This window comes from Panicum virgatum, chromosome 8N, assembly GCF_016808335.1.
Source record: "Panicum virgatum strain AP13 chromosome 8N, P.virgatum_v5, whole genome shotgun sequence".
Classification (NCBI taxonomy): Eukaryota; Viridiplantae; Streptophyta; class Magnoliopsida; order Poales; family Poaceae; genus Panicum; species Panicum virgatum.
The window spans coordinates 35,064,388-35,075,034 of NC_053152.1; the positions used below are offsets into that span (position 1 = coordinate 35,064,388).

At 45.8% G+C, this 10,647-nt stretch overlaps 1 long non-coding RNA gene across 1 annotated transcript; it reads left to right on the top strand.

The window, feature by feature from the left end:
• Positions 1-2,741: 2,741 nt before the first annotated feature.
• LOC120686834 lies at positions 2,742-4,276 on the top strand. Its single transcript, XR_005680399.1, has 2 exons — positions 2,742-3,068; positions 3,312-4,276. It is a non-coding gene; the product is annotated as an uncharacterized LOC120686834 (long non-coding RNA).
• The last annotated feature ends 6,371 nt before the right edge of the window (positions 4,277-10,647 follow it).

The following is a 10,647-nucleotide window of genomic DNA, read 5'->3' on the forward strand; positions in this document are numbered from 1 at the left end:
AGCGGGAGCCTGACCAGGGAACGATGGATCCACTCATTGAGGCGCTAGATCCACACACGGAGGCACTGCCAACCATGGATGCCACCACCACCAACTCGCGTGCCACTGCCGGATCGCTGTGCATCCCTGCACCGCAGCCGTTGGAGCACCCTCGCTGCCGAAGGTACCCTGAAACCGCTAGCCATGCCACCATGGCGCAGCTGGCACGCCCCCTGCGCAGGCCGGCCGCCCACTTACCTCAAAATCGCCGACGCGCCACTGCGGCCAGCGCAGGCTGGGAATTCGCGCCGCATTATCGCCGGTGACCTCCGCGCCTGTCGCCTCCACCGGCCGCACCTGCGCTTGCAACACCTGTCCGCCATGGCTGACGCACCAGGTAGCGGATACCGCGACGGGAGCCCTGGATCCGGTCGCCGGTGCCCCGGATTCGGCCTCGCCGGTGCCGGCGCCGTCCGCCCTGGAACGTCTCCCAAATTCTCCCAGCAGCCGCGCCCACCGTGAGAGGAGGGAGAAGACAGCCTCGCCGCCACCTTCCTAGCGAGCCAGCTCCGGCGGCGGCGCGGCGGTCTGGAGAGGGGGAGAGGGGTGGCTGCGGTGGCGGCAGTGGAGGTTCCTCCCTCCTTCCTCTGGGTATGGTATGACTGGTCTCTAGTTTTTACGAACCAATAAACAGGGCGAAAAGAGGACCTTCACCATACAGACCTGGGATGTCACGAGCTTGCGTTTTTGCTTACAGACCAGACCAGACCAAATAGGCACATGAACGAAAATGCCTGCCGCTCTGCCTCTGCGAGCATCACCGAACGACATCCATAAGCATCTCGGCTGCTGTCAGCCGTGCCTGCTTCATTGCTGCTGCAGCACGTTCAAGTGCTACTTTGGTACTCCTAGGATTCATTTAGGAGAATTTTCACTGACTTCGGCTTACCTATTTATTACGCAAATCGAGGTATTATAGTTTGAAGTTGTTTTCTAAGCTAAGGGTAAACATGAACTAGAGCCGGATGAAGCCGTTACCTAGTTAAAGTTATTTTCTTTGCCTCACCAATTTTGTGTTTGGCAGAGCTCCATTCCAGAAACTCCACCAATAAGTCATGCCAAACACGTTTAGCTCCAGCAACTCCAACTCCGGAAAAAACTGGAGTTGAGGGTGAACTCCTAGTTTTTGGTGGAGCTCCTCAAGGGTGCTTCAAAAACACATGTTATGGACTTCCACATGGAGTTGGGGTAAAATTACCCACCAATGCCACTCTTTACACAACTTATCGGTTCACTGGAAAAAGAAGCAACACCCCCATGCGCCTCCCCCTCCCAGCGCCTCCCCCCTCTCCTGACCTTTCCTGTAGCGCCGCCCCCAAAACCCTAGGCGCGCCCTCCAACATTCGTCGCCGGCGGCCTCATCTCTCATGCGTAATGGATCCCCAAGATGATGAGATCTCTTTCTCATACTGATATTGTAGCCTAATTCCTTCAATCCCCCTTCGATTTTGCCCCTTTCTCACTGCATCTCCATGGCTCCATGGACAGTGACTGGTGCTCCTGGTTTGGGGGGGGGGGGGGGGGGCAGGGCGCCGTGTGCGAGCCAGCGTGCGGCGGCGGCTGCAGCACCGCACTGGTCGCGGTGCGCGCGCTTCCAGTCCAGCGCCTGGCGCGCGCGCGAGCAGTAGTTGGCAGACCCGCACACGGAGCACCGCTGGAACTCATGCTGCCGAGTCTCCGGCCGCCCGCACCACGCGTGCGAGCACAGGCGCAGCTCCTCCGCGTCCTCGCTGGCGCCGCAGCCGCCTCCTCCCGCAGCTGCCGCGGGCTTCTTGGCGCTCATCAGCGCCCACCACTCCACCATGAGCCGGTTGTCCGCCGCCGCGCCCTCGTCGACCTCCGTGGCGCGGCCACGATGGCGCACCGAAGAGACGGCGGCGAGCTCGCGCGCCGCGGCATGGAGCTGGAGTTGGCGGCCAACCGCGGCGTCGCGACGTGCGCCGTAGCCGTCCTGGAGGCAGTGGCCGAGCTCGCGGAGTGCCGGGACGTGGCCTCCGACCAATCCCCAGCGCACGGCGCCGCCCACCGCCGCCGCCCGCGGCAGCACCGCAGGGTGCGCCGCGAAGTCCTGGAACCTCCTGCACCTGCGCATGACACGAGAAAGTTTAGCACTAACAGGGCAAGACGACGGGTGATCAGAACAGAATACCAGACGCGTGAAACGCTGGCAGAGACATGGTGCGGCGAGTTAACATAGCTCGTGAGAAAAAAATAAGGGTAAAAGGAACCATTTCTCATAATTCCTCTCTTTTGCTAGAGCTGGAGTCGGCGAATCAGCCAAACACGTCCTACCTACCTCGACGGCTCGACGAGTGAAGCCGTTTTAGAAGAAACTCACCAAACAACTCCAAGAGAACAAAAGAGGAGCGAGGCATCAGGCAGCAGCGCAAACAAACAAGTACGTGTCATCGTGCGTGGAGAAGCCAACCCTACGCACGTACGTAAGAGTATCCGGCAGGTACACCTAATCATGGGCCGCCCGACCCGATGAACACGACCCGACCTGCCCGAAAAAACCCGACCCGAAAAGTGCACGGGCCGGGCATGGGCCTGTTGACCCGAACAGAAATTCGGGCCGGGCTCCGGACGTAATTTTAGCCCGCGGGCTGGCCCGATAACTCTAGAAAACCCTCTAACTCTATGTAGCCCAGAAACTTCTTGCGGCCCAGCCCAATATAGAGACATATAAACCCTAATTCCCCACTTCCTCATTCCATTCTCTCCCGCAGCCTTGGCCGCCGCCAGGCACCTGATGCAAGCAGGCCACCGGCCCCCTCCCATCTTCGGCGGCAGTGTCTCTCCGAGCTCCGGCCCTCCGCCCCCCTCTCCGGCAAGCCCCTGCCAAAGCCATCATCTGTCTCCACACGGGCCGCGCGGTCGACAGGCACCCCTGTTCTGCGCATCCAAGGTAGCAGGGTCGCAGGGGGGCCGGTCAAGCTGCGAGGCAGCCGGCGGCTCCACCTCCGTTGTCCGCTCTGTGGCAGGTTGCAGCCCGCAAGGTAGCTGGCAATACCTATGTCAGTCGTCAGGTAATGATTTCTTAGTTCTCTTAGGCCTTGTTACTCTTCACATCAAATTTTTAGACACATATATAAAATATTAAATATAGTTGAAAAAATAATTAATTAATTTAACAGTAAATAATGAGTTGAATTTTTTAAGTCTAATTAATCTATAATTAGATATTAATTTTTAAATAACAACGAAAGTGGTACGCTGCTCAAATCCAAAAATTTTACCAAGTAAACACAGTCTTATATGATTTTTTTTAGATCCGGTAGTAGATCTCAGCCTGGCAGCATTTTCAGATTGATGTTTGCTTTATACGTGGCAAGCCCATAGATGTAACATATGCATCTTCATCACAGTACTAGCAACAGGGCGCCAGATGCAAGCAACAATGATGACATGAAGCTGAAACTGTGAAGCAAGTGCACAACAAGGCATATAAAATTCAAAGAAAAGAACAATATTAGTGGCTGATTCACCAGATATGTTTGTAACTTGTTACTTGTGATGTACTCCCTATGTTTCAAATTATAAGTTATTTCAAAAATCTTGTAGAGTCAAATCATTTTAAAATTTGACCAAAATTATAGAGAGAAACACAAAGATTTATGACATCAAATATATATACTATAAAAATATAGTTAACAAAAAATTTAATGATACTTATTAGTATATTATCTTGTTATATAAATTGGGTCAAACTTGAAAAAATTTGACTCTTCATGATTTTTGAAATGACTTATAATTTTGAACGGAGGGAGTATATTGTATGGTGATGATTTGTAATTTTTAGTATGTCTGAAATCTCAATGAAATAAGGTATGGATTAGTTTCAGCCCACGGGCCGGCCCGCGGGCCGTCGGGCCACGCGTCGGGCGGGCTCGGTCCAGGTTTTTTGGCCTGCTCCTCGGGTCAGGTTCGGGTTCGGGCCAGCAGAAAATCATATCGGGTTGCTTTCGGCCCGAGCTGAACCCGGCCCGGCCCGTGATATGATCAGGTATACCGGCAGGCAACTACCGGCGGCAGGGTGCTCGGTGGTCCGTGCTCCCTGATAGATCCTCTCTGTGTCTCGCTCTCTCTGATTATACCATCATTCGGGATGATTAGTATATATGTTGTGACGCAATTGCGTTGTATGAAATTTCTTAATAAGGCTCTCATGGGTTGTATGAATGTATAAGAATTCCCCAGGAAAACTAACGTGAGGTCCAACCTCTGGTAATCTTTTCTTTGGGTGTCAGTTTTAATTCTAGTAAGATTACAACTTTCATGCAACTCAATTAATGCGTCTTTTTTTCCCCCAATTCTACATTTTGATAATCCGGTGTTCCAACTTCCAAACTAATCTATCGCTTTGTCCGGCTGGCTGTGGCTGGTAACTGGTGCTGATTTGTTATAAAAAAATAGGCTGCCGACTAGTGACTGATACTAATTTGATGTGATGACTGGTTGGCTGAGAAGCCATGTGAACAGAGCCGTTTGTTTCTGTAGATGCAAAATTGTAGACCATAGAATCTTGCCATTTAGAAGTATTGAATAAAGTTTATTTGCAAAACATTTTCACAGATAAGTGTAATTTGGTGCGACAAATCTAATGAGTCTAATTACGGCTGTGTTTAGTTTTAAAAAAAGTTTGCGCAATACCCGTCACATCAAATTTTTGGACACATGCCTGGAGCATTAAACGCAGTTGAAAAAAATAACTAATTACATAGTCTAACTGATTCTTACAAGATGAATCTAATAATACTAATTAATCCATGATTAGATATTAATTGTCAAATAACAACAAAATATGCTACAGTAGCCAAACTCAAACTTTTTCACCAACTAAACACCTCCTACGTTATGATTACTATAATGATGCTACGGTAACCATCCACTAATCGTCTTGCAAAATAGTTATAGAATTCTGCAATTAATTTTATGATTAGATTTTATTTAATACTTTACTAGGAAAGATGTACGTGCCAAATGCACGCATTTAATTTTTCTTCAATCAAGTTAATGATGTTATTTATTTATTTTCAAAAAATAATACACATATTTTCTTTTCTTTCCATAAAATAATGATGTCAATTAATATCCTTACAAAACCATCAAGCAACAATGCCATTTATTTTTGTTTTAAAAATAATACACGTCTTTCTTTTTCTTTCATAAACAATAATGTCAACTATTATTCTTCTAAAAGAAAAAATGATATGAATTATGGGTTAACATATGTACAAATGAAAATATGTGTATTTTAAAGAAAAGTAATACGTTAATATACGTCTTTCTTTTCCTTCCATAAACAATAATGTCAATTATTATCTTTCCAAAAGAAAAAAAATAATGTTTATTATGAGTCAATGAATGTGGAAAGAAAAGTATTCGTATGCTAATGGAAAGTAATATGTGGGTACAAGAGGTGGGTATAGAAAATTGCTGGTGTAAAAAGTAATAGGAAAACATTGACGAAACCAATCTTCCCCTCCCTTTCGTCAAACCTTTTGGCCTGATAAGTGGGGCCTCCGTGAGGGGTACAGTGTGCCTAATCTTGGTGAAGAAAAGTTTTAATTGTTTCAACTTTTATAGTATAGAAATGGTAAAATTTTTTGATCTAAGATATAGATCTAGAAGAACGGCCTAGGCCCTGTTTGGATGGCCATATCCAAAATTTTAGATCAAGAAATTTTGCATGCATGGTATATTAAATAAAGTTTATTTGTAAAACATTTTCACAGATGAGTGTAATTTGCCGCGACGAATCTAATGAACCTAATTTAGTCATGATTTACTACAGTGATGCTACAGTAGCACTTTTCGTTTATTTCTGGTAAATATTGTCTTATTATAGGCTAACTAGGCTCAAAAGATTCGTCTCGCAATATACATCAAAACTATACAATTAGTTTTTTTATTTACCTACATTTAGTACTCCATGCACGGGTCATTTGCTATATTTAATATTTCGATGTGATTTTGATGTGATGGAAAGTTTAGAGGAGTTTGGGAGAAGTGAACACCGCCATGGAAGCCAGGTCCTGCACTGCGTCCAAACACGTACTACGAGCTGCGTGCTCTGGATGGGTCGCTGCAGCCAGGGCCTGCCGCGCAGCCGCCGGGCGGGCCCCCTGGTGGTGGCCACTAGGCCGGCACACGCATCTTCGCCGAGATCCTCGCTGGCTCAGCTCCCCGGCGAGCATGCGTCCACTGATCCACGGCGGCGCACCATAGATGATGGAAGCTACGGAGACGGGACAGCCGACCGGAGGTTCTCGGTTCCAGCTGTGGCGCCGGCCGCCCGGCCTGTGGCTGGTTGGCTGGCTCCCCTGCAAGAAAAATATAAATTTGTTAGAACATGTCGTGCGTGAAAGTATGTTTAAACATCCATTCTTTTATGGAATAGTATTCTCCACGTGCTACTGAAAAGGTACCGATTTCTTCGTTTCTCGCTCAGTTTTGCACAGACATATATGGGATCTCCGCGAACGTTTAAGTGTGATAATGGGAGTGCGCGAACTTAATTTAAGTGTAATGCCTTAGCCATGACATAATCTCTCTATTTTAACAACTAATCTACTCCCTTAGCCCGTCCTGAAATGTAAGATATTTTAATTTATTCTAAATCAAATTATTCTAAATTTGACCAAATTTATAGAAAAGAGTGATAACAATTTGGATGTCTAATAACAATAATTAGATCTATTATAATTTTTTTATAATAATTTACTTATTTGATGTGTTAGATGCAAATATTCTTCACTATAAATTTGGTCAAATTTAGACTATTTTAACTTAGAACAAATCAAAATACTTTACATTTAATTACGGAGGGAGTATGTACAGTTGTAGTCTGCGTTAAAGAAAAGGCCTGCCAAAGCCCTAGTTAGTTAGTATGTAAAGTGTGGGAAATCTGAGAAAAATAAATAATCCACACTCTGATCTACCAAACCTATAGAGTTTGCACTTTGTTAGATATTTAGGCAAATTTCAGCATATCTTAATTTTGAATATTATTAGAAATTTCATGACAGCAAAGCATGTGCTTGTGTTAAAGTCAATTCCACTAAGATAAACCATAGAAGGTTTAGAGAGCACACGAGGTGGGACCGGAACCAGGGGCACTGGGTGCGCTTTTACTAGGATTGGACATTGTGTCGGTCCGGGCTGTTTGATGTAGCCGCTAAGTTGATGCATTGCAGATGGCCGTTGAAAAGTAGTCGCGGCGATCTTGATGTTCACTTGCGGAACACAGTCAAACAGCTACGTCACCTAGATGTAGTTGTATGTGCGAGGAGGACCACCACTAGGAAGTAGTCGTATGGCTTGAGGACAAAGATCATCGGAAAATAGCTGTTTACAGCGAGCAATCGAGCAATCGCGTAGATGTACATACGATCCTAGAAACCTTATCGCTTGCATATCCCGAGCAAGATCTCAAGGCAATTGAGGTTCCATAGGCTTGCTCATGCAAGTTCTATGTGCGCAGAAGTTTTCGTTGGGAATGCTAAGATGGCGAGAGCTGCAAAACAGTGAGGGAGAATAGATAAGCTTCCTAAGTACGAATGCCTGTGAGAATTTGAGAAGTGTGTTGTTAGGAGGGGTTAGGTGCCTCATATATATAGGCGAGTGAACCAGCGATGGGGAACCCACCTGGACATCCTCAAGGAGAGCAACGGCCATCAAAGAATAGGTTACTCTCTGCTACAAAAGCTGTCCACTCCACGCAGCACATCCACCTCACGTGGCATCACGTTTCTACGCGCGAGTGGCATCCTAGCCCCCTGCATCCAATTTCACTGTTAGTGTAAGAAAAGTCCCCCTATTAAGTTGGTTAGGAATTTAGGTTAGTCTTTAACTACCCATATGGACTGACCACTTTTTTAAACTTCCTAGCACTTATTTGTGAGCTTTATTTTTATATTATTGAATAAATGGGTCTAGGCGAAATTTTCCAACAAACTTTCTAGTTGGCTTTAATTGCACAGCAACAGAAAAGGACGTCCACACTGCGTGACCACAACACATGCTAAACAGATGCATCACTACACGGCAACACAAAACTTATGTGACGCCTGAGCTTCGCCGGCCGTGAGGACCCATTCCATTCAGCAAACCTTTTCATCCCCGAAATCGTCGCAACCATGGATGCCTCCAGAAATAATATGTTGGAAAGCAACCTCTGGCGGCCACCGCTTCAGGATAACAGGCACACTTATACACGGTGGCCCAAATGTGAGATAATCCATTCCGACCGGCATTCCATGCCGACACGTGGCCACCCGATACACGCACAACAACATTACCGTGGCTGTCGCGAAATACTATTTTTTTAGTATCGGCGGTCGAAATACTAAAAATAGCCTACTTTTTTGGCACAAAAAGTATCCTACATAATAGCAAGTCCACCACAAAAGAAGGCTCAACTAGAAATCGCACTACTCAGATTTCCCAAAGGCAGCACCAACACAAACCAGTGAAATATACAAGAAATCCAATGTTCGAAAATATACACAACGTTACAACACATCACCAGTGCAGCCCCATCCACGGGCGTGGCAACGCGCGCCTCGCTACCTAGTAACTCTATTGAGCCAATAAATTCGAGCTCAAGATCGGATCGGGTCGTCCACTAACTTTTCATATGAAAATAACTAATTTTTATGTTAGTACCTGGGCTCAGGCTAGTCTGAAATTTCTTGGGCCTACAATGCAAGCGCCATACCCATATATCTCTATTTAAGCATCGGACTGGGCTTAGCCTATCGGGCTCAGGCCGGGCTTCCAAGGCAATTTCATTTTGCTTAGACCTAGGTATACGCCGTCCTCGAATAATAGCGTATTTTGGGTAGGACCCATAGTATATTAGTATATTTGATACAAAAATATCAAATTCGATCGACAAAACAACACCAATTATAAAATCTCGTCATTTGATCTCTCATCATTTTAGGGTCTATTTGGAGAACTAAAACTTAGCGCATATTAGCGCTTGCACATCTATCTATCTATCTATTTATACTATAAAGATCGAAAACAATTTAAAACTTTTCTCATCCAGATTAGGTCCATCGTATCTCTCACGCCGGACCCACCTGTCAAGATCCAGGGAGGTGGGAGGGACTGCAGACCTATAGAAACGGCATGATAGGAGATGTTTCTGCCAAAAACTAATTTATTCTCACCCAGCCCGAACGTACCCACGGATGAAGGGGGACGCTGCACGGACACGGATTGCTTGGCTCCCCTTTGCCCTGCACGAGACACATGTCGCTGGTTGCACACGCACCTCCACGGAGCTGGCAAACCTGCCGCTGCCGACTTCTTCAAGCAATTGATGAGAAAGTGAGGAGAGCCCCCCATCCATCATCCAAAGCACTGTCAGGCTGCAGAAAAGCACCGGCTCCTTAAATCAACGATCATCCAAGAGCACCAACACACTGCACAACTACTCCGTCATCAGGCTCTGCCAGGCGTGAAGGCCCTACAATCAAGCTTCATCCATCGGCCAACAAGAGGCAAGGCCGGCTGATTGTTGCGCTCCTTGCCGCGCTCGTCATCAACATCAAGAAATTACTGCCGCGCCAAACTTTGCTGCGTGAAGGTGACAAGCTCCATCGGCTTCTTCTTACCATTGGACTTTCTGCATAACTAATTCATAATTTTTTTTCCAATTCGCGAGCACGATTCAATGTTTCTTGCAAAACCTTCTGCTAACTTCCATAGTATAGAGTTAACAGCATTTAAACCCCTATTCCTATATCTTTAAACTTCAATCGCTAATTGTTTTAGCTCCGTTCCTGTTGCAATACATTCGACCTAAACAACGAGATAGCATCGACGTCTATCATGGTACATATTTCTAGGACTTAATTATTAATTTGGTTAATATATAATTCAATGCATTTTCAAATCAAAATTAAAGCTAATTAGGTTTTTTAAATCACGTGCATGTCGCACGTGCGTCTATGCTAGTATGCTAAACTTTTGAATTTTGGTTAAAGTTTAGTCCATTCCATTAGCACTCACGTTTCGATGAGTTAGTACTAAAGTTTAGCACTTTCACCTATTAACATTTGGAATGAAACCTATTAGCGCTTGGATCAAAATGGCGCCTTAAACCATTTAGCTCATTTAGCCGGCACATATTCTGATGATGGCACTAGCTAGTTACCTTTGTGGGCGTGATAGAAACACAACAAACTCTACATGCCCACTACACCAAGCAAATCGATGAGAGACAAACACGTGGTGACACGCCACATGAGGCTGCAGACTCCCGGCTACCCGCTACCCATGCAAATGCATTCATCCTTTACATCCAGGACGAAATAGCATCATCTATCTACATACTACCATCATCATTCTAGTCTTCAAAGCCCAAACATTTTTGACGTATGGTATACGCACACACATGCACATGGATCTCTCAACGATTCCTTCTTCTTTCTTTTCTCCAAAATCTTCAAATTCTTCATAGAAATAATGTCGAAAGCTTAAGGCAACTTGTACCGGAAGAAAATCTACCAGTACACTCGATCTATCATGCTGAAAAAACTTTTTATGCTTTCCTTTGTCACTTGACATGGGCCTCTCTTTTGTGGACGGCTC